We start from the raw sequence: 22,426 nt of genomic DNA, 5'->3' as shown, positions 1-22,426 counted from the left end.
TAACCTGCTGGAAGGGAAAAATATCTTGTTATTAAACAGAGGTAGGGAGTCATTGTCTACCGTTGGTGAGAATATAAAATGGTGCAGCTGCTGTGGAGAACAGTATGGTGGTTCCTCAAAAAATTAAAAATAGAATTACTATAGGATCCAGCAATTCCACTTCTGGGTATATACTCAAAAGAATTGAAAGCAAGGTCTTGAAGAGATATTTGTATACCCATGTTCAGAGCAGCATTATTCACAATAGCCAAAAGGGGGAAGCACCCCAAGTGCTCATCAACAGATGGATGGGTGAGCAAAATGTGGTATATACATACAATGAAACATTATTCACCCTTAGAAAGGAAGGAAATTCTGACACATGCTATAACATGGATGAACCTGAGGACGTTAAGCTAGGTGAAAAAAGCCAATCTCACACACAAAAATACTGTAGGGTTTCATTTATAGAAAATATCTAGAATGATCAAATTCATACAGACAGAAAATAGAGTGGTGCTTGTCGGGGCTTGGGGAGAGGGGGAAATGGGGAGTTTCTGTTTAATGGGCACAGAGTTTCAGTTTTATAAGATGAAAAGAGTTCTGGAGATAAGTTGCACAACAATGTGAATGTAATTAATGCTACTAAACTGTACACTTAAAAATTATTAAGACAGTAAATCTTTTATGTATTTTACCACAATTTTATTTATACATACATAAAAATATCTACATTTTTTTTAAAAAGCTTTAGAAATGAGTACGCCAAAAAACAGGGCAGTACCAGACAGTTCCGTCTGCAGGCGGTTGCGTTTTCTTGAGCCATGTCAATTTAACAGAAGGGAACTGAATTTCCTTGTGCGATAGAAGTGACTCCAGGGAGCTGATTCTGACCAGGGCTGGGCACATGTGACACAGTCTTAGAAAGACCATTTTCTTCCTAACAGGATGTGTAAGAGTTAGGTATAGGAATTCTTTCTACCAATTTCTACCTGGTTAGGAGTCAGCTTTAGACTCTCTGCATAAATGCTTAGAGAGAGCACTTATGAGTCTCCTCTAGAAAGGAGTAGCATAATTAGAAGATGCAGCCCCCTCAGGAGCTTAGGAACTATTTAGGAATGTAAGATTTATTTTTTTCATTTATTTAAAGAATATCTGTTGAATGTCTACTATGTGCTAGGGTTATTTCTATTTAGCTCTTGGGATCAGCAGTGACTATAACAAAGCCCCAGCCCTTGTGAAGTTATATTGTAGTGGAGGGAGACAGACAAGTAAAAATATGATGTATCAGATGGAGAGAAGTGTTATGGAGAAAAATTAAGTGCAGGATGAGAAGACTAGGGCACCGTGTTCAGGGAAGACTTTACTGACAAATACCCAGAGGCTCGGAGGAACTGCAGGTCTGACCTGGATGTCTGGAGGAGAATGTTCCAGAAAGAGCCAGAAGGCCAGTGTGACTGCAGCTCAAGGTAAGCAAGGCCGAGAGCTGTAGAAGATGAGATCCAAGAGGTTTTTGGGGGGTCCAGCTCTTGTAAAGCCTTATAGACCATTGGAATGATTTGAGTTTTTGCTCTGTGAGAGATGGGGAGCCATTGCTGGGTTTTCAGCCAAGTGACATAATCTGATTTGCCTTTCAAAAGGATCATTCTGACTCATGTCTTGAAAATAAAGATGGGGCATTAGAGGCAACAGCAGGCAGGCCACTTAAGTAAGTATTGCAATAATCCAGAAGAGAGTTGATGGGGACCTTACCAGGCCTGATACTGATTGAATTCTGGAGGTAATGGGGGGAAAGTCGCCAAGGGTGACTCCACGGCTTTGGCCCAAGCATTTGAAAGGGTGATGCTGCTCTTTATTGAGATGAGGAAGGCTGCTGGAGGATTAGGCTTGGGAATGGGGAGGAGTATTGCCATGATGGGTAATCAGGAGTCCAGTTTTGGACAGTTAGGTTCACAATAGAGGTATAAATAGTTGATGACTTCTTGAAGTCTCACTCCAAGTACCCAGAAGAGTGGGCACTCAGGAAATAGCTGTTGAAATGTTGATGATAAAGCAGCATATATATAAGTGAAAATTATTCATAGATTTATCTGTAGGTTGTGGAAATTGGGCTATATAATCTATACGGGCTGTTCCATAAGGCCAGAAGTTCAAAAATGCAACACATACTATTCACAAATGCTAAAGGGAGATGAAAAGAAAGATCAGAAGGGAAGGGCTGGAATAATCTAGGCAGGTTTCTTGGAGATGAACATGTGAAGGAGAGAGCTTGACATCCTTGGGGGCACTATGATGATAAATATGATAATCGTGGAAACGTATCCAAGAACTCTCTGTCTGTACATGGCCTCCTGCACTTGGTGCTATGCCCACCATGATAAAATGCTTGCATTTCTTGCCCTTTTGCTCCAAGGCTGTACATCCATAGCCTCTCAACTGGAAAAGACCTAAAGAGGTTTTTGGTCTTATCTTCCTAATAGAAGGCAGGCAAGGGGTCAATCCCATTGCTGAGGAGATTTATCAGCCTTCCTCAGTCACATGTCCATCCATTTAACAGTCAAGAACCAGCACATTGGCTTTTATTCAAATCCCACAAGTTATGTCTTCAATCACTTCCCTTTATTGTAATTCTAGGAAAAATTGTTCTTCTGCCTGTAAAACAGTCTTCCGTATCCTCAAAAACCACTAAAAGAACATATTAACACACCAGTACCTCTCCAAACACTGAAATAGCCAGTCAAATATTTGTATTCCACCAGGCACTTGAGTTGAATAATATGTCTATGCTGACAAGAGGGCAAGTGTGTTCTGAGTGCTGAAGAGGCCCGAACGTCTGTGAATTAGGGTATGAAATGCAGGAGCACATGGCCTACAGCTGTTGAACTTGAATTCCTCTCTGAATGCAGCTCCCAGGGCTGAGAGGCCCTTCTCAGAGAGGCCTGTGTACATTCGCTCTTCTAAACCCTGCAAGTGCCCAGTGGTTATAGCCTCAGTCTGACTTGGCCACCGTTTGGGGAGCAGACAACAAACAAGAGCAGGTGTTCACATTTATCTTCCTCAAGTGGCCCCTTGAGACTCATTGAGGAAGGGCCAGAGAAGGAAGAGACTGAAATACAGCTTTCCCTCCCCCAACTCTCATGCCTGCCAACAGACAGCTGTTTCAGCCTCTTCCTGCTGCCGCTAATGAAAACATAACTGGGATTCAATGAAAGATATTTAATAGGAGATTGCTTGGAGAAGCCTCTTTCATTAGAGATCTGCTTAAACCAAAGCACTCGGATTTGTTACCATGGCTGTGAAATTTTCATCTCCAGCAGCCTCCGCGTGAACGACCTATTTTGAACGTGACAGCCGATTACACTTTGGTGGCGTGAATAATTTATTAGGTGCAAGAACACTGTCTATGTAGTGATATTACAGCAGCCTTGCTTGCCTGGCTAATTATGGAGGGTGACAGAGCTCTGTCCCATTGTCACAGCTCCTCTCTGAAGCTGCCAGCAACGTGGTCTATGTGCGAGCAGAGAAGGAAAGAGGGGAGATGGGGCCAGAGAGTGGATCCTGCTCCCAAAGAAGGCTTTGTGGGTTGAGCAAGCCATGCTGCAAGAGTCAGATTTCCACTTTCACCTCTGCAAAGTGAAAGTGTGCAGGGCCCAAGGGGATGGAGCTTGTACCCAGCATCCCGATTTTGTATAAAATGTATGTTAGTAGGGGGAGGTGTGGACTGTGAAAGGGTGATTTAGGAAGGAAAGAGACACTAGACTCTGAACTTATCGCAGATATCGAATGGTTTCCAGGCCCTGCAGAGGAGGCACGGGCCTTTTCAACACACAGATGGATTCACAGCCCAGGAGCCGGGCTATGAGAGCTGCTGCAGAGAGGAAAAGAGTGTGCAGCCAGGAGGAGCCTCAGTCATGGCTTCAGAATTTTTCCCCTGTGTTCTAAGCTGCCTTCATACTATCTAGCTTTGCTTAAATCCTAGTAACGGCTCCTTTAACCTCACAGAGACGTTTCAGATGTGAACTGGACACCAGAATAATGCCCAGGAAGATGGTGAAGATTAACAACCAGTGACAAAGTTTTAAGTAATAGAACTTCTAGGCCTGTCATTCCTCCATTTTAAAATCACCCCCTGAAGTTGACCATCTCCTTTATGAATTAGGGAGGGATCAACTTTGGAAAAATTTTTACATAGTTGGGAGCAGCAAGAAGGTAAGGAATTAAACAAGATTATGTGCAACAACACCTCTGGCCTAAAATTGAAAGAGAAATGAAAATAATTAAAGGAGTTACCAAAAGAAGAAATAGTTTTAAAATATGAATGGATAAAAGCAGATTTAAAATTTTTTCAATAATCAATAGGTGATTATTAACGTGTGTCAGTCAAGACACTATTAGGAAACTATTGGCTCCCTCAAATTAGAATAATTCAAGAAACATTTATTTACAAAGAGATGACTTACAAAGGTGTAGGCAGAGTGTTGTGGGCCAGCGCCACTGCTGAGTCCAAAGGAGGGGAGAAGAGGAGGTTGCTAGGACCTACAAGGAAAGAGAGCTGTGCAGCGAGGGCTGCCTGGATGGGAGCAGGCATCTCTTATGAAGGGACACAGCCAGCCCAACATGACCTCACAGGGAGAAGCCTGGGAATTAATATCCTCACCTCACTCCCTTCCCTTTTTCCTATCTCCTGTTGCGGCTACCCATTGGTCAAACCCAACTGGACATCACAGGGCAGGGTAGCCATTTTGTGGTCCCTACAGGGGAGCCCCCAGAGCAGAGGGCAAGAGAGAGAAAGGTGGAGAACAGACAGGAAGGGGCAACATGGGATAACCTGCAAGCCAGGAACTGGATCGGGCCTGGGGTCACATCATAAATAAATCACCTTGGAGAACCTTACAGACAAATCTCTTATGTTTCCCCTGATAATGAAAGAAAGGGAAGGGATTTATTATGAAGTGAAAATCAATTTAGTGTCCTAAAAAATGCCTACATATCAAGCACTTAGCATTGTGTTTACACATCCGTATTGATAGTTTCCAATCACTTCTACATTCATTTTGAATTATACTCATTTTAATATCTTTGTGCAATAATATTTATTGAATTAAATTTATACTGTTTACCTTCAGTCTATGGGTTCATAGCTATGGGAATTTGTAAAGTTAATGTCCTGACAAATGTTTGTCAATCTAGATCAGAGGTTCTCAAAATGTGGTCTGAAGACCCCTGAAGTTTCCAAGACTCTTTCAGAAGATCCCTAAGGTCCTCAATAATTTTTAAAAATATAAACGGGTTTAGTCTAGAATATGTCTTTCCTATATAACATAATAACAATTCCTATAAAATATACATAAACATGTTTATATATATAATATATATATATATATCCTATCAAATGGTTCGTCTCAATTATGTTATTGCGTAATGGGTCTTGAGACAAAAAACTTGGGAACTGCTGGTCTAAATTATGTTATTACAGAAAATGTCCTCTACATGTAATATAATGATAATGTATGAGAAATCCAATCTCAAGTTTCTGGATAGACAGGGATTGTCTGCTACATTTAGGGCATATTTTATTTCCCATCAGCTTCGAACATTTTGCTATCTTCTACCCATGCCGCCTTCCAGGTCACTTGGTGCAGAAACTAGAATTGGGGGTGGAGGTGGAGTTTAGGATTGCGATAATCTTCCCAAGTGCATAGGCTTGATTTCAGCACTCCTGAGACCTTCGTTTCTGGGACAACTAAAATGCCAAGAGGGATGGCCAAACAAGTTTCCCATTGTGCAAGCAGATATGTGTGACAATGGTAAGGAAACAACAGCCTGGGATGTCTGCTCCCTTGAGGACCTTATCGCCAGTCCCAGACACAGGCAAAGGAAAATGGGGTCTTGCTCTCAGCAGTTCAGAAAGCAGTAAGCAAGACCCAGCTGCCATTTGTCAGGTTGAAACACTTCTGTAGGTGCGGCTGTGATGTCAATAAACTCAGGCTTATTATGCTCTTTTCCAGGGGAAAAAGTGACAGAAGCCAGCAGGGGCACTGTATGCTCTCATTCCTCTAAATTTAGTCAATATTTATTGACTATCCTCTGCTCTTATTAATACAGAGTTTACAATACTGTAAGTGGCATTATGCATAGTTCCTGACATCAAGGAGCTCATAAACTAATGAGAAGTGTACCAAATATCTATGACAGAAAGAAGGGATGTGTGGCTCTGTGTTCAGGGGACACAGGTAGAGCATGGAGGGCCAAGGAAGGCTTCATGAAGGAGGTAGTGTTTGAACAGGGCTTTATAGGCTAGGCAGGATTTTTAGAGACAAACATCAGAGGTAGGAGAAAAAGTGATGGGCAATTCTCAGCACAAAATTTCCAGAAGTGGAAATGGCCTGAGCAAAAAGGTGGAAGCCGGAACTGTCAAATGTTAGAGCCAAAAGGAACCGTAGCGATCAACTTGTCCAAACCCTTCATTTGACAGGTGAGGACACTGAGATCACAAAGGTCAAGATTGGCCCTGAGCTTTCTATTGGCAGAACCAAAATAGAACCCAAGTGTCTCAACTCAAAGTCCAAGACTCTTTCCAGGGCTGTTTCCTGGACACCGAGCGTACTAGGAAGAGCCAGAGCTTAGGCTGGTATTGCTGAGTGGTGGGGGCGCAGCCGAAAATGCTTCTAAACCACACTGTAGTGCCAACGGGGCTGGGCACCTGTTTGGACCCTTTCCAGACCAGTGTTTCCCAAAGTGCGTTCTGAGACAACTGTACCAGAACCATTGGTGTGCTTGTTAAAATGACTGAATTAGAATGGGAGAGGAGGGTGACTTGAAAAATCTGCATTTTAAACTCCTTCCCAGAGTGATTCTTATGCACTCCATAAATTAGAAAATTTGTCTGAAAGAGAAATAGAGAAAGATTGGTTAGAGCAGCAAATGCAGAATTCAGTAGATGTGAACAAGGTGGAGGATAAAGAGTTACAGTATGAGAAAGGAGTTCAAGAATCTTAGAACTGGCAGCATTCCAAGCCATGATGTGGCCATGCATTTGGGTGGCCAAATGCCTATAGTGGTAGGTCATAAGAGTAGAGAAAGAATTTCAAAATCAGGGTGTTAGATCTGCTCTCCACATGGAGATTAAACATATAGTTATGAAGAGAGATTAGATCTCAGTTTTATCTGGCTCTCTCTCTCCAGGACTAGTCAACTAGACCGAGAATAAAAAGCCAGAATGCACCGGCATCATAGGCAGAAGGAATATATAGACGTATAAATGGATAGGGGTCACTAGATACTACCAAACCTCTGGAACCTTCCAATAAGAGCCTCAGCTTCACTTGGCAGTGGCTCTTTAGGCATGTTCTGAATTCTGTATTAAATATCTGAAGCTCTCAATCAGGAATTAAATTGGTTGGATTTCGGATGCTCTTCTGCTTCCTTCTGATGAATTGTGTATTTACTAGAATTGATTAGTGGTGGAAAGAACAAGCAGGGTGGCATTTAAAAGCAGGCCTTAAAAATGCCTATGAATGATGCGGTCTATACGGAAGTCAAAATATAATGATGTACACCTGAAATTTTATAATGTTATAAACCAATTGACCTCAATTTAAAAAAATGCCCATGAGAGAAGAGCAGGATAAAATTAATTGAAAGAGACCATGACAGTGCTGCTGAAGTGCAAACACCCTGATTTACGAGACCAAAAATAATCACAGTTCCCATAGCACCCACAATGCTTCCTCTTCCATAGCATCCCCCCCAGTTCTTCACAGCCATGCTCACCACGAGGCTCCACGAGACGGATTGCACGACTTGCGTGTTTATCTCTGTGTCTCCGGCCCTTAGCAGAGTGCCTGGCACCCGAACTGAAATAATATCTTGTTGAAATAATAGTTATCATTTGTACCGAGGGTATTTTCAAGTAAGATTGACACATGGGCAGGAGTCCAGGCACAGCTTAGCTTCAGGTCTCTCCCCAGGCTACAGTCAAGCGTCAGCCAGGGCTGGGATCTCATCTGAAGGCTCAACTAAGGAAAGATCCACTTTCAAGCTCACATGGTTGTTGGCAGGATTCAGTCAGTTCCTTGTGAACTATTGGACAGAAGGCTTCAGTTCCTTGTCACGTGGGCTCCTCCAACATGGCAGCTTGCTTCATCAAAGCCAGCAAGGGAGAGATTTCTATCTGACTAGATGGAAATCAAAATCTTTTAATCTAATCACAAAAGTGACATCTGAGCACATTTTCCATATTCTATTGGTTAGAAGTAAGTCACTAGGCCATCCCACACTCATGGGGAAGGGGTTACACAAGCGGGTGAATTCCAAGAGGGAGGAATCATTGAGGACCATCTTAAAGTTGGCCTGCCATAGTGGAGAATGGATTTTAGGGAAAGACAAAGTGGAGGCAAGGAGATAAGGGCTACATGCCGGAGATGAAGGATGTTAGGGAAGGGTGATGGTAGTAGAGCTGGAGAGAGAGAACCAGGACTGATAAGTGTCTTGGAGACAAAGTCAACAGGTCTTCTTGATGAATGGAGTGTGGGAGGTAAAGGAATAGGAGGAATCAGTGATGACTTCCAGATTTCTGGCCCTCTAGCAACTGGTTGGATATTGTTGCCATTTATTTTACCAAAATGGTTGAATATAGGGGAAGACCAGGTTTGGTATATAGGAAAGAGAATCAAGAATTGACCTGCAAGAAATAAATGGGAATTTAGATAGATACTTGGATATCTGACCTTAGAGGAGAGTTCTGAGTTGGAGACGTAAATCTGGGAATCTTTAGCATGTGAACATGACTCAAAGCCCTGAATGAGTACATGAGACCCCACTGTGGCAGGCCTTGAATGCCATCTAAGGTGTTTTTTTGCACACCATCCCTGGAACCCCATTTAGTCCTCTGTAAAGTGCCCCAGGCTGCCTTTAGAACTGTCTCGCCTTTCACTTGCCCACTTCTATCTTTAAGGGCAGTATCCAGGTTCCATCCACTCTCTCCTGCTGATTTTGCTTACTTTTGGAGGGGAGAGGGAGTGTGTCATTTGACTTAAGGCTTCTTTGCCTTGTGATCTAGTTTACCATGGTCTTAAACAATATCATTCAGCTCCCACACTGTTAGTCTTTTTATCTCCATGGAAGTTGTAAAATCTTTGAGTGGGGGCGAGTGCTCTTTCTTTTATACCCTGTCCCTTCCTCACTTCTCCACAAACACTTACTGTACGAATGAATGTTCCAATAGCAGTTTTATTTATGCCCATTTTAGTGGCTGCCAAGAGGCAAAGGGATGCTGTGGGAAACTTGCAGCAGTTCAGATCTTTGTGACTATCAGATTTATTTACCCTGGAAAGAACTGGGGCATCATCAGAGAGGTAAAAGGACATGAGAAAGCGGGTAGAGGAAGGAAACACCCAAGAAACCTGGGCTCCACTGGCAGGTATCAACAGAGATACAACTGGGATGATCCTAGGTCCAGACTGGAGAGAAGAGTGAGCATCCAGGACAGCGAGGCTAGTAGGGCCACCATGGCCCATGTTTTGCAGGTGCCAAAAACCAGTATTTGCACGTGTATCTAAAGTCGATTAAATTGTGTCACCTTGGATGAATCCCATTAACTCTCTTGAATCTTGGTTTTCCCATCCATGAAATGGAAATCATAATATCAACTACAGGATTATAGTCAGGAATAAAGGATACAAGGCTTGTAAAGTATGTGCTCCAGAACCTAAGATTTAAGAAGATAGTCAATAAACTGGTGTGTTCAGCATTGTAAGGATTGGCTCAAGAAGTCGACCAGACTCACTAGGGACTCAAGCATTGACCAGAATAACCAAAATTGAAAACACACGAAGACTAACTTGCCAGACAGATTGGAATGTTCATGTCATATGGTCAACACATTTTCTCCTCCGGAGGAATGTCTCTATATGGGAAGACTGAATACTGTCAGAAACTATTTTGTATGCTGGAAGAAGGACAGAGGGAAGTGGGTGTCTGGAAAAATCTAGCTGTAATGAAGGGCTCAGATTATCCAGGCACTCACTGCTCCGGCTGCCCTTCATGGTCTAAGAGACGCGGTGCCCAGTGCTTACTCTTGGGTGTCCTTTCTGGCATCAAGCACTCTTTGCTCCTATTATTGTATCCTTAGGTGGCTTATGACAGAGTTGACTAAGCTATGGTTTTGGCTGCTCATATTCCAGGGCTGAGGATACAGTTTCCTTACCGCAACTGGATGTGAGTGTTTTCCACGTTGACACAGTCTCCTAGGATGTTCCCTTCTGGTCAATGTCTAAGCTCATTGATTCTTACTAATTCTCTCACAAAGTGACTGAATCCCAAGTTGGGGAAGGGGATTCACCTTGCAGTACATTCTATTTAAGATATTCTAAATACACAATTTATTCAGTACAGTGGCTTTGCAGATAAAGCAACAGGCATAGCAGGAATTCCCTGTTTAAGGAGGGAGGCAGAGACCCTGTCTCAGGGTCCTTGCAGATTCCTAGTCTCATACATTTTCCACTCCAAAAGACTCCTTTTATGGAATGTTTCTGCCTGTCAGACAGACCCACACTATTCTAAAGGAAAGCTTTATGTATAGTTCAAATCCGCCAAAACAAAATAAAAAAACAACTCTGTTTCTCCCATCGTTTATGTGATCTCTCTGCCCATAAGCCCTTACAAAGGATTGCCCATACAGAGTGGAGTGGAGTGCTCATACAAAGCAGACCTCCGCAGGACGGCTTTCCAACACAACCCTTGCTGTGAGCAACCAACTTCACCCTACCCCACCACACACACGCACACACACACACCCCACCTCTGCCCCCTTTTGCCACCCCCGCCCCTGCCACATTGTTTTCAATGCACAGCTTCTATTCGAAATCCCAAAAGTTATTTGGAAGGGCCTTTCCTTGCCTCGCCTGGTTTCCCTGCCCTCTCCCTCCAACGGTCTCCATCCCCCCGGCGGCGCGAATTCCACTGATCACTCCAAAGTGGCAGCACCAGCTCTTGCAGAGGAGCTCGGCGTGCCCGCGATCAGCTGGAGGCAGACACCGAAGCGCAGCCTCCGGGAGTTGGGCTGAAGTAGCTGACAGGCAGCCGTCTCCTCAGCTCTCCCCTCCCTGCACGAGTGACGCCGCCCGCCCCGCGGCCGCGCCTCCCCTCGGCCCGCTCCCCGCCGTTCCGCCCGCCCCGCGCTCCGCGCTCCTCCGCCCGCGCCCGCCCGCCCCGCAACTTCACCCCGCGCCGCCGCCGCCGCGAGCGCACGCGGGAGGGCAGCCGGCGCTGGGGACCCGGCGCGGGCACCCGACGACTGCCCGCAGCCCTTTGTCCCTTCACCCAAGTGAGCGAGCTCAGGCTGTCTGCAAAGCCGGAGGTGCGGGCAGCCGGGGCATTGCATTGGTACGGAGGCTATTATATGCCCGAGAGCCCCAAGTGGCCCCGTGTCATGACAAGGAGCCTGCGTCTTTAGGTACGTGCACCTTTTTATTTGTTCCTTTTTTGCTTCTGATGTTGCTTACAACCCGGATGAGGTCTGTGTGCTGAGGGGTGTCCTCAACTTGAAAGAGCGTTGCGTGTACGGGAGCCATTGAGACTGGAGGGTCCTCGGCTTCCTCTGCCTCTGGGGGCTCACTATCTGATGCCCACAGCACAGAGATGCGAAGTTGCTGAGCGAAAGGGGCGCACGCGCTTTTGTAGGCAGAACTGAGGGATGCCCGGGAGAGTGGAGGGACTGGCCGAAAGATGGTAAGGAGCCCACGGCAGTGCCCTGGGAGCTGGGACTTTTCTGGGGTGGGGGCGCCATGGCCCGATGATCGGTGCCCTGGGGATGGGGGGTGCCAAGCGCCCTCGGAAGGGGCTCCTGGGTGGCCGGCTGGCCCCGAATGACTTCCAGCGCTCTTATCGCCTATGGGGAGTCCAGCTCAGGTCCATGATCGCGGTCTCCAGGGTCTTAACCTGCCTCCAGGCTGCTCAGATTGAGCTTGGCTATGAACCAGTCTTTTCCCTGCTTGTCTGAATTCCAAAGTGGCGGTGTAGGGTGGGGAGAGATGACAACTGGGAAGAGGGTCAAGAAGGAGAAATGTGTTGCACTGATGCCGACCTGTGTCTGGAAGGATGGGGGAGGGGCGATGCACCTGAGGACAGGAGCACCCCTGCAAGTTTCTGTGGCTTGGGAGGGGTCTGGAAAAGGGAAGCATCTGCAACTCTGTTACCGCGAGATTATAACCTCCCATCGCCCACCTCCAGGGTAGTGGGGGGCAGATAGAGAACCTTCATTTTAGAAGGGAGTAGGTGCAGTTTGAAATTTGACAAGCGGAAGCCATCCAGATGTTAAGGTGGCAGAAGCGCTGGGCAAGTGTGTGGTGCGAAGTGACAGCTTCTTCAGGAGCAAGAGAGCGAGTGGAAAAGAGAACCAGGCTGATTGTGTTGGGGGGGGGGGGCGGGTCCAGAGGGGAGATTGGCAGCCTGAAAGGTTCTTATCCTGGAGATACCTAGGTGTTGATTGAGTGACTGAGAGGAAATGTTTAAGCTTTGGGGAGGGGGGGGGGGGAGATGATCGTGATGGTCTTAGAAAATATCCGGGCTGCCTTTCATCCCTGCTCCCTGCTTCCTCCACACTCATATCCATGCACTTGGTTGAAATTCTAGGACTGTGATGAATCCTTACCCCCAATCCTGAAGAAATTGTGCTTGGCCTTCTCTATGGGACTGGGCTGGGCATCTTGTGTGAGCATTCGCCCCTTTGTTATCTGACACACAGTCTTTTCTTCCTTTTCGTGTTCTGTTGGATTTATCTGGCTCTGAGAATGTTCCTCCCCTCCTTGCCACCCCGACCCCGGTATTCCTATTCGCTTATTTCCCCTCTTCCTCTTGCTCCTCCAGCCTTTTTGGACCAGCCTCTGAGTTTGCCCACTAACACCCACCTTCTACCCCCATTGTTTCTCCATCAAAGTGTGTTTTAGCTGCTGTCACAAGCAGAGGTTATCAGCCATGGACTCTCTAAGAACCAGGATCATCAGGCTATTCTCCAGTGGTTAATTAGGAGGCTATCCTCTTTCTGTAGGAACAAATTACAGGGGTGTGTCTACTCAGGGTAACAGCAGCTAGAGGAAAGGGCCTCCCCACTCTTCACCACTTCCTCCCAGCCCCAGCCCTCAGGGTCAGCCTCCTGTGCCCCTGTCCCCCTTCAGTTGAGATGCTGCTAAATCACGGTTCTTCCCAGGAAGGTAATGCATTTCTCTGTCCAAAAATCTGCTGCCTGCAAACATCTGAAACCCCGAACACTGGAGACCCTGTTTAGTAAAAACATTCCGCATGTGTTGCTTTTCCAGAAGACCCCCAATTGCTGTTGCTTCTCTCTTCCTCTGACACTCCAATGTGAGATTTTGCTTTGAATATTTTATCTTCAGTATAAATGTAAAGAAATACCAAGCTAGAAAGAAGAAAACCTGGAAGCACACATTAGGGACTTGCATAGAATTCTGAGTACCCAAACACGAATTCCAGAAATGGCTCACCTTCCTTTTGTTGACTGCAGGGTAAAATTATTTCCAGCAGAAAAGGAACCCATCCCCTTTCAAGGATGATCTGGAGAAGGCCGGGGTGGGGGGTGGCTGGAAAGGAGGTATTTATGTCTATAGATGTTGGTAGCTAAACTCACATAGAAATTTCACTCTTTAGTGTTGAAGTCCGTTGACTTGGGACCCTGCTGATGACTGCCAGGTATCCCACCCTAAACCTGAGTCACTAAATGGAAACGTCCCTACTATGGTAAAACCCCACAGCCCAGCTGTGATACCAACCACATGCCCACTTCTAAATGTTACCAAGTCAATTCTCTGTTATATTTTGGTTTAATTCACAGATTATTGGCTCACCCCTGGGTGTCGAGGGACTAACACACAGACAAAGCAGTTGTGGCGAGTGAGCTGCGCAGCTTGCACATTTCATGTTAAACGGTCGGATCAGGCAAACAATAGTCCCTTGGGCTGATGAGTTTGCAAGCCAGTGTTTCATTTTACTGTCCATTGCATTCAATGGTTTAGGGAGAAAAATAAAAAGCTGTCTTGTTTTCATTATGAAAAGAAGTCAGAAGTCTAAAACCAGTTTCTTGCATTTCTTGGGAGGAAGTGGTGGTAGAAGTGAGAGTCCGTTTTATTTACACAATGGGTGCTCCTGGGGCAATGGCAGATTTGACTTTCCACTTGGGCTTCCTCTGCCCTGGTGGCCTGAGCAGGGCCTCGTGCTTGTGAACAGCTCCTTTACCAAGGTTATTTTCATCTGCCAAGCTGAACTCCAGGAGCTAGAGGAGATAGACAGCTTGTGTTTGTGGCCATTCAACCAGAAAAGAATACCAGCTGAAAACAGACAATGAAGGAAGGGAATTGGGAGTAGGGGTGGGGAGAGGAGGTACAGATAGGCCAACAGCACATAATTGGTTCCCCAAAGGCAAACCTAGATGTGGAATGGTGTTATAAAGCCATTGTCATGTAAACACCCCACAATGCGATTCTTAGAAAGATCTGTTCAGAAAAGGAAAACGATTATGAGTATGTGCCTTTTCATCTGGAAGGAACCCTCCTTTGGTTTCATTTCTTTCCACTTTCAAAATCATTTCCTCGTAGGCCGTTTCTCAAGACAACATTTCCCCTGAAAATGAAAACCTCACCAATGTGCACACGGAAGCCTTCAAGTCAATTCAACTGAACAAAATCACTCAACACGTGTAATTCAAGAATGAATTAATATGGAAACACCCACACATCCTCTTCCCCGTTTGTATCTCCTCTCTGAGGCCACCAAGCTCTTCTCTGGTTGGTCACAGTACATTCATCCCACTTTAGTTGGAAATGTTCCCTGAAAATAATCGATGTTTTTCTCAGAGTATGGCAGACCATCTAGAAAAGATCATTTTATACATGGCCCCATCCTGGGTTGCCCTCCCTCAGAGGAAACCCTGGACACCATCAGGAAAAGAAGCCGCTCCAATTTATTTTATTGTGCATTGTTTATGTGACACTGATGAGTACTGTGTGCAGATGAATGTTTTCACACGTTCACTACACTAATTAAAAAGGAAATTAGATTTTTTTTCAACAGTGAAAGCAAATGAGGTGCAATATTTCTATGTTGTGTTCCAGGAGATCAAAATGAGCTGTCTGCCAGACCAAGGAAGGACGAGTCTTAGACAAAGGGAATATTTTTCACACTGCTTAGCATTCTAAAATATAATAAAGTGATTAACAGTCATTTTTATTTCTGAGGTGGATTGGAAGTCCAAGTCCTCATCGTTATTTAATTTTGAGGAGTACTAATTCTTTTCAGCTTAAGCCCATGTTGACTGAGCAACTAGTTAGATTTTTCATTCAATATAAAAGTGAAAGATATTGATTATACCTTCTAGCAAGTGCATAGTCTGGCAGAGAAGTAGGATGAACCCAGTCGTGCTGGACAGTGTGCTGTCCACATGCGTCTTGGTTTGCCCTGTGTACATCTTGTTGCTGCATAATTATTAATAGCACCCCCTTTCTCTCGGAAGTGTTCCGATTTGGACAATAAGTTATATGGTCACCCTAGAAAGAAGGGCTATGGGAGGTCAGAGAAGGGAGAAGGCGAAGGAAGCTGTGATGGGAGTGATCAGTGAAGGCTTCGTTCGTGTAGATTTCATTCATGTGCCTATTGTAAGATTACAGATAAATGGAAGGGAAAAGGGAGAGCTTACCAGAGAAGACTGGGAAGATTTTAAGTTGCCTGAGGGCTCAGAGGGTCTGTTTTGTTCATTCCTGTGTCCTCAGGACTTGCATCTGCCTAGCAAATAGTAGGCATCAATATTGACTAACTGCTTGTGACCTAGATTTAAGATCAAGACCACAGGTAGGAAAGTTCAGGAGAATGAGGAGGCATGCCTGGCAAGAAAGGTCAATGGGAAGGATGATGAAATAAGGTTATTAATAATGATGATGGTGCTGAAACAAGGCTGGCAGTGACCATACCAAAAAACAACCTGTGTACAGAAAAACTATGTCTTGTGACTCTCTCTTGTATATGTCACTTATCTTTTGCATTTAATGCTATTGGCCTTCACTTCTAGCCCCGGAAGTGATCCTTCCCTCCTCAAGCAAATTGCTCAGGAAGGAACTGAAGGAACAATGACTCCATTCTCTTCAAGCTTGTCTCCTTCTGTCCTTGTCTTCTCAGAGGACTTTTGAAGGAAGGCATGGGCAGGATGGGGGAGGGTACCTAAGAAATACAAAAGCAGTGTGGGTGACACAAAGAGCACACTCTTTTTTCCTTCTCTTCATAGGAGGAATAAATTCGAAATGACAGTTTCCTGGAGCTAGTGCAACTCCCAAAAGGTTATTCCCAGTATAGCATTTGACTCCTGCACTTTCTGCTACATATGAAGGCCTGGAGTGACCTGGTCTTGGCCTTAACTGTGACAGTCTACCTTCTAATTAATGTGACCCACACTGGGTGCCCTGCCGATATGCGGAGGTCCAAGTTAACTGCCCTAAATGAAGATTCCAGGATAACTACGAGCTGGTAACTCTTGAATGGCAGTGCCATACTTTTAGTTTATAAGGCTATTGGGAGCATTTAGCCACTTTGAAATGATCCATATCTTCCCAAGTTCTAATCTAATTTACTATTGTGTTGGTGATAGAAATAAATGGAGCTTAGAAAAGAGAGAGATGGGGGCAGGCTGGGTGGCGCAGCAGTTAAGAGCGCATGTTCTGCTTCGGTGGCCCGGGGTTCACCAGTTCGGATCCCAGGTGCAGACATGGCACCGCTTGGCAAGCCAGGCTGTGTAGGCGTCCCACATATAAAGTAGAGGAAGATGGACATGGATGTTAGCTCAGGGCCAGTTTTCCTCAGCAAAAAAGAGGAGGATTGGCAGCAGATGTTAGCTCAGGGCTAATCTTCCTCAAAAAAAAAAGAGAAGAGAGAGATGGACACACACAGGGATATAGCCCTGAGAACATACATCAGGGTTCAATTGCAGACAACAGAAGCCACTCAGCAGAAAGGCTATAAAATCAAATGGCTTATGAAATTATTGGGTCAGGAAGGCCAAGGAAACCCATTCCAGGTTGAGCTTTCCAGAACAACTTTGAAAGTCACATAGGAAAAGGGGCGACTAGTGGAGCCACAACCTGGTCAATAATCAAGAAGCTGCCCGCTGCTTTGAGAAGCTACTGCCTCCAGAACGGGGCTGCCTATGGTCAGCCAGCCAGGAGGCTACCACAGAAGAGCCAGATAGTTCGTGAAGGCAGTTGCCAGTAGTGACATTAGAAGAAGTAGAAGTATAGCACAGTAGGCAACATAATGTGCCTCTTAACCCGCAAAGATGTCCTTGTCCTAATCTCCAGAGCCCGCGTGTATGTTACCTTACGTGGCAAAAGGGACTTTGCAGACCTGATGAAGTCAAACTCCTTGAGATTTATCCTGGATTTTCCAGGTGGGCCCAGTCTAATTACATCTGTCTTTGAAAGCAGAGAACCTTCCCCAGCTGTGGTCCTGTGGCTACAGAAGGAGGTCAGAGAGGCATAACATCGCTGGCTTTGAAGTGGGAGCAAGGGCTGTGAGTGGCCTCCAGAAACTAGAAAAAGCTCCCCTGGAGCTCCAGAAAGGAACACAGTATTCTGTGTTCTTGATTTTATCCCAGTGAGACCCATTTCAGACTTCTGACCTCCTGAACTGTAAGATGATAAATGTAGCATCTTAAGCCACTAAATTTGTAGTAATTTATTACAGCAGCCATAGGAAACTCATTCACACAGCCTCCCCATCGCTTCTGCCTTCAAATCTTGTGCAAATGCGCCTGGTGGAGGCCCTTTGCATCATATGCAGAACCCTAGCTGCAGGGAATTCTGGGAAATCTTGCTTTCAGCTTCCCAGCTTCAGTACTGGAAGGCGCACTAGAAAGGGGTTGGAAAGATGTTAAGTGCCAATCACGTATATCCAGTGCAGCTGCTGTGGGAAGGCATGGGGAGCCACGGGTGTATAGACATGGCTCTCCTAACTGTCCTGCTCTGAAGGATGGTGGCAGGTCGCAGAACGTAAGTGGATGCCTGAGCTTTTTAGGAAGTTTAACAAGTGTTATCAAGTCGTTAAGGCACAAGGGGCAGGGGAAGAGAAGGCATCAGAATGGTTGCCTGTTTCTCTGCACTAGAAGTTACTATCTGGTTGTTGGATATCCTTCACAGGGTAGTATTAAAGAGAGATTGGGGGACCGGCCCCGTGGCTGAGTGGTTAAGTTTGCATGCTACCCTTTGGCAGTCCAGGGTTCACCAGTTCAGATCCTGGGTGCAGACTTACACATGGCTCATCAAGCCATGCTGTGGCAGTGTCCCACATAGAAGAACTAGAATGACTTACAGGTAGCATACACTGCTATGTACTGGGACTTTGGGGAGAAAAAAATCAAAGGAGGACGATTAGCAATAGATTGGTTCAGAGCCAATCTTCCGCAAAAAAAAAAAAAAGCAAACAGAGATTATACATAAATATCAGTATCAGGGATAACTATTGGCTTTCTACAGCTTAATTTTTAACTGTAGACAGTCTGTATGGCAGATTATATTTTCCAAAGATGGCCTTAGCTGGAACACTAGCTCTGGAAGCCATGAACTGCCATGTAACCTGTGTGATTGTCCTGGGGCTGCCATGGTGCGGGGAAGCCCAAACGGGCCGACCGCATGGAGAGGCCTGAGACTGAGACAAGAGAGAAGAAAGGAGAGAGGAAGATGCCTGACCAGCCTGCAGCTCCTCCAGTCTCTCCTGCTGTGTGTCTAGCCACCATCTGGCTGCACGAGAGACCCTGAACCAGAACTGTCCAGCAGAGCCCTTCCCAATTCCTGACTCACTGTTGTTGATTTAGGCCACTACATTTTGGGATGATTTGTCACACAGCAATAAATAACTGGATTGGTCCTTATAGTGAGATGCAGAAAAAAGGTCAATTAAAACCACAGTCTTGTGTTATTCCTATCAAATTTCTTCACCGTGAGGTAAATAACATGAGTTGTCGGGAGCAGAAGAACCAAATCTAACACCCACTGTCTGCTGTAGAACATTGGCCTACGAAACTCCTTAAAATATATATCAGAAGCAGACTGTCATGCATTGTGGTTTGTTTGTTGGAAGAGAATTTAGGAGCGAAATTGGTAGCAATGAGAAGGAGCATTGAGAAACTGGCTAGTCACACGTGTGAAAAAGCAAGAACCCTAATAACTTCTTTTTAAAGTAGAGCTGTCTCAGTGTGTAGGGGTGCTGCGAACCTTCACTTTGGGGAGTGTCCTCAAATGGGGGACCCACTTAGGAGATGGAGAAAAGAAGAAATAGTTACTGGATTATCACACACGGATCTGGCACCTGGCAGTTGGCCACACTGGCAGTCCCTTCTCCCCGCCAAGCTGACTGCTCTTTTTTCTTCTTCTGCCACTTCTTTTCTGCACACGTCGCCTCCCTTGATGCCTAAATTTTGCTGTTCCTGAAGTTCAAGTTCAAGGTCTCCTTGAGAATAGTACATAAAAGTATGTTTGTGTAAGCGATAGTGTCGTGTGTTTCTGTGGACTTTTGCAGTTTTCAGCAACTTTCATCACCTTCATTGTCCCATTTAAGCCACAGAACCCTGTGTTATAGGCAGGAGTAGCATTAATGTCCCTGGTTTCACACATTAGGAAACAAAGGAAAGGACTACCTGGCTTGTCCGAGATCACAGTGCTAATGTGTATGAGGGGTTAGTGCTGGGGGGTTCTCACTCCTCATTGGGGTCTCTCCACCCCAGGATGTCCACTCAAGTAGCCTTTGCACAAAAACAGTGTCAGCTGGGGAGAGGGAGGGTGCTTTGTTCTGCCTGCCTACCACCTTCGGTCACCAAAATATGGCCTATTTGAAGCCCAATTCACTGGAAGCCTGAAGTCTGTTTTCTCTCGTTACCTGACTAATGCTCTCAGTTTGGCCCTGTATTTTGCAAGTAGAAACCTGCTCCTCTCATGACATAAGCTCAGGGACTGCTCCCTTTTCAGGCTCCCATGACATCCCCAGAAAAGTTTGCCCTTTGAATTTTGTCATACGGTCTTTCGCCTAAAATAGGATTGACATGACACGTGGTGTTTCTTTTTCAAGGGTTGTTTTGTTTTTCGAGGTTTTTTTTAGATCCTCAAAGTGTGTTTCTTCACAATAAGACATTTTCCAGATGTAATTTTTTTTTGGCTCTCTGATTGTTGTAAAATGGCTCTTTCCTCATTGGTGGAAGAAAAGAGCCAAGCAAGAAGAGGCTAAGAGACTTGTTAACCCAAGACGTTTTCGTATATGTGAATATATGCTTATCAAGCTAGAGGTACTGAAAAAACCTTATTGAGGGAATGTGTGGTTTTCATTTAAGGAACTAGTCTCACTCCTTTACAGTCTAACTGGGGGGAAATCAAGCCAGCTAGCCCCTGCACCTAGATTCTACATCTGGCAAAAAGGACCCTCCCTGCATCTTCTCCCTTTAGGTAAATCATGCTATCCTGAATGCGGGTACAGAGTAAATGCCCTCCTGGGCACAGGGGAGTCTGAAGCCCTTGCAATTTTTTAAAATAAATGCAAATTCTAAATTGCAGATGTGTGTATACATATCCCATATTGCATGTTGACACAAAGCTCCTCTTTTGTAAGAAATCACCCAGTCTAAATAAAAAGCATATATAAAAATAATATTCATAATCATAGCTATCATTTAATAGTATTTCCAATGTGCCAGGCACATATATTAATTCACTTTCTCACAATAACCCCAAGGTGATTGCTATTATCATCTCCAATTTATAGATGAGAGAACTAGGGCCCAGGAAAATTAGTGAGGCTAGGGCACAGTTTTAAACCTGGACCGTTGAGCATCAGAGTCTGGGCTGTGTCTGTGGATATACATGCATAAAGACCCCCGAACTCAGAGTTCCCACAGTAACTGCCAGTTAGTAGCATGTCCAGTAAGCCTGGGTTCCCCTACTTAACTGAGCCTGGCTGTGGTGGCCAGACCACATCGCTCAGCAACTCAGTGCACACTCTGGCCACGTAGTCTGCAGGCTGAGGGTCTCCGTTGATATCAAGGGGTGAATGAGACTCTTCGGGATTCTATTGTAATCACCGAGAAGCTTTTTTACATTATCCAGCAAAAAGGCTCGTTATTGCAGCTAAGTAAGCAGTGTGCCTGCAAAGGTGCCAGGTGATGGGGAAATGAACCAGGCCCCTTTCCTCTGAATAAGTAATGCATCCTGACAAATGATGCCCCCCCTCCCCCCCGCCCCCCCCCCCCCCCCCCCCCCCCCGTCCTCATGGCGAGCGACAGTCCCTCACCATCCCTCAGAGATCTAACAACCCCACAAAAGGGGAGGAAAATGGAAAAAAAGCAAATCTGAGAGAAAAAAGGAATCATTCTTTCCCTTTTGTGAGGAATTTCGTCTGGTCCATACCCACATGTAAAATATCCCTGGATCAATTTTGTCTTAATTACTGAATGTAGGAAAACAAGACCATTGTTAATTCATGTAGTTTTAATTTATGCATAGGAGAATTATACAGGATAATTACCTGCCCTTGAAGAAAAATGAATAGTGTCAAATCTGGTTAATCCATGCACGGTTTACCCTTCTATCTCTCTATCAGAGAAGATTTAAAGTGGTAAGTAATGTGTGTGATATGCAAAATTGCATTGGTTTGTTAAACAGAAGTATTTTTTTCCTTTGATTTGCATCACAAATAGAGTTCTCAGACTTGGACTGACTAAATTTGAATATAATTTCCAGCACAATAGCTTTGATTCTCTGACTTAACTCCTGCTTGCTCATTTCCAGAAGTGCCCATTTTTCAAAACAGTGCAAGAGAAATTATCTTCATGGGCCCTATGTAAGCCTGAGTATAATTTCTTTTATGGGAATAATTCAGTGGGAAGGATGATTATTTCCTTTATCAAGATTTATGGGGGATTCCTAGTAATGCTCACTAGTTTCCACATTGTCCTTGAACCTCTGTGATCTAGTGGCTTCCAAAAACCAAAACTAAAACAAGCAGCTGGAGTGAATTATGAGGCAATAAGTGGACATGGATGGAAATATCCTCATGACTTTTGTCAAGCAACAGAGAGTTGCTCAGGCCTCTTTGAATGCATATATGGTAATTGGGAGAAGAATAACACTTGGTTAAAATTCACTAAAAAAATTGTATGTCATGACTTTTCAAAAAATTTAAGACAGGTTACAATAATGTACAATAAATAAAGAGAAAATAAGTATCAAAGAGAGGAGTCAATAGGCTAACTTTAAAGAACCGATGGTCATGCAATGATTGAGCAGCAAGTTTTGCTTTGAACTTCCTTGTAGTCAGGGAAAATGGGGAACATAGTGAGTTATGACTTAAGTTATTGCTATCAGAAAGATGGACATACAAAATACAGCATTTCCTCGGAGGGCAAATTCCC

At 44.8% G+C, this 22,426-nt stretch overlaps 1 protein-coding gene across 11 annotated transcripts in view; it reads left to right on the top strand.

The window, feature by feature from the left end:
* The window catches only part of RIPOR2 (RHO family interacting cell polarization regulator 2), a 216,588-nt gene that overhangs the window by 118,635 nt on the left and 75,527 nt on the right, over positions 1 to 22,426 (top strand). For 2 of the 11 annotated variants that reach the window (XM_070584176.1, XM_070584182.1), the window contains exon 1: positions 11,466 to 11,709. The exons of 7 other annotated variants lie outside the window; for them this stretch is intronic. The gene's annotated coding sequence lies outside the window, so the exon portion shown is untranslated. Of the gene's footprint in view, positions 1 to 11,116; positions 11,435 to 11,465; positions 11,710 to 22,426 lie in introns of those variants that run through there. 2 more of the 11 variants (XM_070584179.1, XM_070584181.1) reach the window with 2 other exon arrangements.

This window comes from Equus przewalskii, chromosome 19 (assembly GCF_037783145.1).
Source record: "Equus przewalskii isolate Varuska chromosome 19, EquPr2, whole genome shotgun sequence".
Taxonomy (NCBI): Eukaryota; Metazoa; Chordata; class Mammalia; order Perissodactyla; family Equidae; genus Equus; species Equus przewalskii.
This window is presented reverse-complemented; position numbering and strand designations above follow the sequence as displayed.